The following is a 6,310-nucleotide window of genomic DNA, read 5'->3' on the forward strand; positions in this document are numbered from 1 at the left end:
GGCAGGCGCAGTGCCACTGAGCTAACTCCCCGGCCCTTTTTCTTTTTTTTTTTTTGGTACTGGGAATCAAGCTCAGGACCTTGTGTTTGTGTGGCAGGCACAGCACCACTGAGCTACATCCCGGCCCAGCACTTCCTTTTTTGATAGGAACAGTCATCCTCTTTACCCAGAGCCCTGGCCCAGCCCCCACCCTGTCACCTGGTCCCCGGTTCCTTCCCAGGCCATCAATGTCTTGTCCTGGGCTCGAAGACCTCACACCCCAAGCTGAACTCCACGGCTGCAAGCAGCACCATCCCAATTTGGGAATCCCACCATAGTGGGTTGAACGGTGACCCACCCAAAAGAGGTGTCCAGCTAGAACAGGAGAACGTGGCTAATTAGGGCAAAGGGTCTCTGCAGATATACCGAGGTAAGCAGGATGAGTTCGCTCGGGATTTAGGGTGGGCCCAGTCGTGCTGACCGCTTGGCTTGAGATTCTGCTCTCCAGAACTCTGACAAAATAAACTTTATTGTTTTAAGCATCCAGTTTGTAGTTCTTTCTTACAACAGCCCCAGGCCACTGACCTCCCTTAGGTGGAAAGTGTGGGTGTATGTCCCCAAAAGATCCAGGGGGACAGGATGGGGGGTAGAGGGAAAGCCTCACTCTGCAGAGGGCACCGCCACCAACCTGTCAGGGAAAGATGAGGACCCCAAGACCTGCTCGGAAAGGTGAGGAGGAAGGACTTGAACCCTAGGAGAATTAGGAGATTGTCCGGAGCAGTTCAAACCGACTTCAGGCAGACATTTGTTCTCTTATCTGGAGCGGACAGGAAGCTGGCCCACAGGGAGCCTCACCGGGACTCAGAGAGCCAGCCAGGTCTGCCACCACAGGCCACGTCGCTTGAGCCCACAGGTGGCTTGTGGCTGGGTGAACATGGTGGCTGGGGGATGGCTGGGGGCTCTCCCAAGCGCCCCTTTCCCTCCTGCTGGGTTACAAAGAAGGGTGTTGAGGCTCAGAGGGATGAGGAACTGGCCAAATTCACCCTGGCCTGCCGCCTGAGCCTCCCTTGCCCCTAAATCACCAACTTCTCTCTTTCCTGGCTGCCTCCCTAGCTGAACGGCGATGGCATGACTGCATCTTTCCTTTGTTCTCTCTAGAGTTTGCTCTTAGAGGACAGAAATCAGAATGACCGCTTCTAGGGCCACTCTGGCTGGAAAGCCCAGAGCCACCTCCTTCAACAGAGGAAAACCAGGGATTCAGGGGTTCCCCTTGCACCCGAAAACATTTCTGTGCACTTAAGAGCTTCCCCAGGGCTGTCAGCTGGCCTAGAGATTGGGATGTAGAGTAATTGCCTCTCCTCCCTGGGGCCCAAACGGGTAGAGTGACTTTTCCCTCCTCCCACAACCCTACAGGACAACCAGGTTTCGTTGTCCTAACTGTTCTGCCTCCTTTTTTCAAATCCAGCTGTCAGTCACCTGGGTGAGGGCACAGCCAGCTGCACATACTGGGCTCCAGGACCGAGTCCCAGCCTCTTCGCCCTACCCAAGTGCCACAAGGGGCATTTCTGACCTGGCCACCAGGTCTCTCCTCCCGCCGAGCTCATCTCTCCCACCCTGCCTCCCACTCATCCACACCCTCCTGAGCAGCACCAGTGCCCAGCTGAATGGAGCCAGGAGGGGAGGCAGTGCCCTCTGCTCCTTCTGGAACAACCAGGCTCACTGCTGCATGCAGAAGGGACCCAGGATGTCACCCCCACTGGGAGCTCGCCTGTCACGTGGGCAGGCAACTGTTGGGTGTGAATGGGGGTGCAAACTCCTGCCTTCCTTCTGTCTCCACCAAGAAGTCCTCTGCCAACAGGATATGAGGCCTGTCCCACCTGCACCAGGACCCACTCTGGATCCTTCAACCCCTCTTGTTCCTTCTGGCTCCCTGATGTTGCCCAAAGATCCCCCAGAGCCTTTTAATTTCTGACCGAGTCTGACCAAGGGTTCCACCTCCAGAGACCCAGCCCCATCTTCTGGATTTCCTCTCCGCATCTCCCCTCTCCTCTCCCCCCAGCCCCAGCCTTGGGAACCCAGAGGGCCCCCAGGCAGGAGCAGGGCTGGGCGACAGTGGTAACTGACCTTGGCAGGGACCTCTCTCCACATGCAGACCCCTCATCCTGTCGCCAGCACCTTTGTCTTCATGGCCAGGGTCTGGGAGGAGCCACAACCGGTCTCCAGAGGAACCTGGAGGTTCTCGGCTCCTGCAAGATGAGAAGGAGCGAGACACCCGGGTAGACGTGCACTCGGAGCAGAGGCACAGCCCCGCAGAGGGAGATTTGGAGGGAGGAAGACATGAAGATGGAGGCAGAGCTCAGAGTGATGCAGCCACAAGCCAAAGGACACCAAGGGTTGCCATGGCCACCAGAAGCCAGTGGAAGGGTGTAGAAAGCATTTCTCACAGGCTCCAGAAGAAACCATCCCTGCCAACACCTTGATTTCAGAACTATAAGAGAAAAAATCTGTGTGGTAAAGCACCTAGTTTGTGGACGTCTGTCACAGCAGCCCTGGGAAACTAGTGGAGGAGTGGAACGGACAGGGCTGTTGCACAAGCTCTTTATTTTTTTAAACTAAGGATCAAACTACGCCGAGCTACATCCCCGCCCCTTTTATTATTTGGAGACAGTGTCTCATTAACTTGCTTAGTTGCCCAGGCTGGGCTCAAACTCTCAGACCTCCCACCTAAGCCTCCCAGAGTGCTGGGATGACCTGCGTGCACCACCAGGCCCTACTGTGCACACCCTTGTTCATGCCTTTTGATGATAGACGGCCTCGCTTGTCTTGGGTATTGTCCTAGAGTTCTGCAGAATGACAGGACCAGTAGGGGATACAGCCGTACCTAGGTCTAAGTCTGTATAAAGAGATTTATTAGAAGGAACTGGGACTGGGTTATGGGGTTGAGAAGTCCCAGGATCTATGGTGAGCATGCTGAGTGAGACCCAGGAGGAAATCCACTCTGACTCTGATCCCAGGAGGATCAGCGTATCAGGGTCTGTCTGCAACGGATTGGATGAGGCCCATTCACTTTGGAAAGGGCCATCTTCTGCCCTCAGTCTGTATTCACACAGTCAAATGCTGACTTCATCCATAAACCGACAGCCACACGGACACATCCACAGTAAGGTCTGACCTATCAAGTTGACACAAAATTAAGCAGCATGGGTTGAATTCCATCCAGGAGGCTGAGGCACGGGTTAGGTGTAGGAATTGGTACAAGTGGCCAGATGGTTTTAAGAGGTGGCCACGCCACTCCACACTCCCGCTGGAAGGGAGAGAGAGCCCCATTGTCCCAGGACCTCCCTGACATCCACACCGTGGCCCTTGTGGTGAGGGAGGTGAAGCACTGCTGGAGGTTTAAATGTTCATCTCCCCAGTGATTGAGGATCAGGTTTTGTCTGTATGTTGGCCATTTCAATGCCTTTGGGCTCATGAGATGCCTGTTCCAAGTGTGTTACCCACTCTGAATATATTCTGGACACAAGGTTTTGGCTGGACATCTTTCTACCTACCTATCAAGATACACAGAGGTAGAGCCTGAACATCACTGAGCTACATACAGTCTTTTTATTTTGAGACAGGGTCTTGCTATGTCTCCCAGGTTGGCCTCAACCTTATGATCCTCCTGCCTCAGCCTCCTGAGTAGCTGGTTCTACCAGCAACCACCACTACCTGGCATGGCTTCTTCTTTATCCTCTTTCTGGCTTCTCCAAGTTCTTAATGGTTTTGTTTGTTTGTTTGGGGTTTTTTTTGGTACCGAGGCTCAAACTCTGGTCCTTGCAAGTTCTTAATTTTCATAAAGCCCGGACTTTTCATTCAGGGTTAGTGCCATTTGCATCCTATATCAGAAACCTTTGTTGACCACAATGTCTCAAAGAGGATTCTCTTATGTTTTATTCTAGAAGATTTGGGGTGTATTCTTCACCTTTTGTTGTGTGATCCACTTTCGATTAATTGTTGTGTGTCGTGTGATATAGGATCAAGGGTCATTCTGCATCAGGGTCCAGCTGGTGTGGCCCCTTGTCCAGGAGGCCACGCGCCAGCCTCACTGCAGTGGCCTTTGTTAGAAACCGGAGGGGGAGAGCCGGCTCTCTGGATCCCCCTCCTATCCACCGGCCTATTTGACTGCTCTGGTGCCAGTCACCTGGGGCTGTGCTAGCTGCTCAGAGCACCCCTGCTGGCCTAGGCCAAGGGGCCTTGAGCTACCACAAAGCTTATCCCTGTCTCCTGTGCCCCTGGGGTCCCCTTGCAGTCTCCCTGCAGTGGTGGCCTTCTCTGCTTCGAGGCTCTCGGGCAGCGCTGCCTGCCTGACACAGGCACCCGGGACTAAAACCCACCTGCCAGGCCCACGGGACCCATGGGTGCTTCCCCATAGGTCTGGGGGCATGGGCCTGCCCCCAGCGCATCCACAGCCTGAACAGCCTCCCCTCTGGATCAGCCGCCACATGCCCCACCTAGGGCCATGGTGTGCCCGGTGTGTGTGCAGGGATTGGAGAAACAGCATGGAGCCAGACACTGGAGTGCACACAGCACAGGGACATGGGGACAAATCATGGCAACCCACATGTTTCAGTTACACAGCACATCCAGGCCTCTGCCTGGGTGCCAGGGAGCCTGGAAGGGTGTTGCCATTTTAAACAGGGAGGTCCCAATAACATCCGAGCCCAGGACTGAAGGAGGTTAACAGCGAGTCAAACAGGGAGGAGGTACTGGCAGGTGCAAAGGCCCCAGGGTGCTCAGGAAAGAGAGGAGATAGGACCTTTAGTGGGCCAGGAAAGGAAGTGGGACGGCCTTAGAGGATGGGTACCAGCAACTGGATACAGAAGTCCCTGGGAAGCCTTTGGCTCTGGGCCTGAGACATGGGAAGCCAGTGGGGGGCTTAGGCTGAGAGAAACCTCTGGCCACCTCTGGGAAGGGACTGTACAGGGTCCTGCTAAGCAGGAGGACAGGCCAAGTGGCTGGCTGCAGGGCCAGGGAAGAGATGACACCTGCGTCAGGGAAGGGGTACAAGGGCTGAGACGGATTTTGCATGAGCTCTAAAGACCTAGGAGTGTGTGTGTGTGTGTGTGTGTGTGTGTGTGTGTGTGTGCAGAGCCATGTGTGCCTGCCATCCTGGGCCTGAGCCCCTAGGGAGGGAGTCCTTCATGGACACCAGTGCCAGGCGGTCGGCAGGTTTCAGGCAGAAGGACTCAGCATGGACATCGGCCACTCTAGGAAACTGTCCGGAGGGCAGTTCCTCTGGAGCGTGTGAGGGCGGCCACCCCTGCCTGGCCACAGGACTGGACGCTGAGGCACAGCAGGGACACAAAATAGTGGTGTAGGTGGGGTCATGGCAGGGGCGAGAGGGGATAGGACCAAGCCTCAGGAGGAGACACTGTGAAGGTGGGGTGGAGGTCGTGTCAGGAAGCGTGGATGAGACGGGTCCTCCCAGGCAGGAGTTGTTCCCTGGGGTGGCCAGAGCAGGCCTGAGTAGTGGCCCCAGGATCTGGCACTGTGGTGGCTGCTGGTGAGTTGGACAGACCCGCGTCTCTGCTCCTCCTTCCCCTTCTTGGGATAAGAGCAGTGCACCCAGCCCATGTGTGGCCAGCAAGCACCAGGCTGCAGTCCCAGTGTCCCCCTCCCCAGGCTATCTAGTCCCAACCTCCTGACCCCACAAAGCAGCCCCAACCCTGGACTGGCTAGACCCTCCCCTGCCGCCAGGGGCCTAGACACCTGCGTTTCACAGCTGTTCCTTCGGGCAAGGCGACAGCTCCTTCTGCCTCCTCTGGCTTCCACTGGCTTCCACCTTCATGATCCTCCAGGCCACATGTGCGTGACCCACACCACCGGGTGCCTCCTGTCCTTCCTGCCTGAGCTCACTCTCAGCTGGGCCATGCAGCAGTGTTTGGGGTCTGTGACAAATGACCACAGACTGGGCAGCCCAGACGACAAGAATCTATTTTTCCACGGCTTAGGTGGCCAGAAGGCTGGAAAGAGGTGCAGTGGGGCAGTTCTTCCATGAACACTGCGGGCAGACCCGTCCCTGCCTCTGTCCGTCCTCCGTGGGTGGCCCCGGCACCACCTCTGCCTCGCCTTTGCCCGGCTTCTCTCTCCTCCTCCCTTTGCCTCCCTCTGGCTTTCTCTGTACTCTGTCTGGAATTTTTATGCAGTCAGAGGTGGAAACAGAATCAAGTAATTAAGGCCCAGATGCCTTCTGAAGCATCTGACTTTGTACACTCAGTGAGGTCCTCACTAACCTCTTAATCCACTGAGTCTCTGTCCCCTGTGTGCATGTGGCTTGTCGCGCTCCGCA

General features: G+C 55.9%; 1 long non-coding RNA gene across 1 annotated transcript; it reads right to left on the reverse strand.

Moving 5' to 3' along the window:
- Positions 1–486: 486 nt before the first annotated feature.
- LOC147828729 (uncharacterized) lies at positions 487–2,560 on the reverse strand. Its single transcript, XR_015450166.1, has 3 exons — positions 2,500–2,560; positions 2,104–2,225; positions 487–965 (listed from the first exon to the last, which is right to left on the reverse strand). It is a non-coding gene; the product is annotated as an uncharacterized LOC147828729 (long non-coding RNA).
- Between the last annotated feature and the right edge of the window lie 3,750 nt (positions 2,561–6,310).

Source organism: Heterocephalus glaber, unplaced genomic scaffold (assembly GCF_053883595.1).
Source record: "Heterocephalus glaber isolate CG9 unplaced genomic scaffold, H.glaber_assembly_v1.0 deba00000937, whole genome shotgun sequence".
Classification (NCBI taxonomy): Eukaryota; Metazoa; Chordata; class Mammalia; order Rodentia; family Bathyergidae; genus Heterocephalus; species Heterocephalus glaber.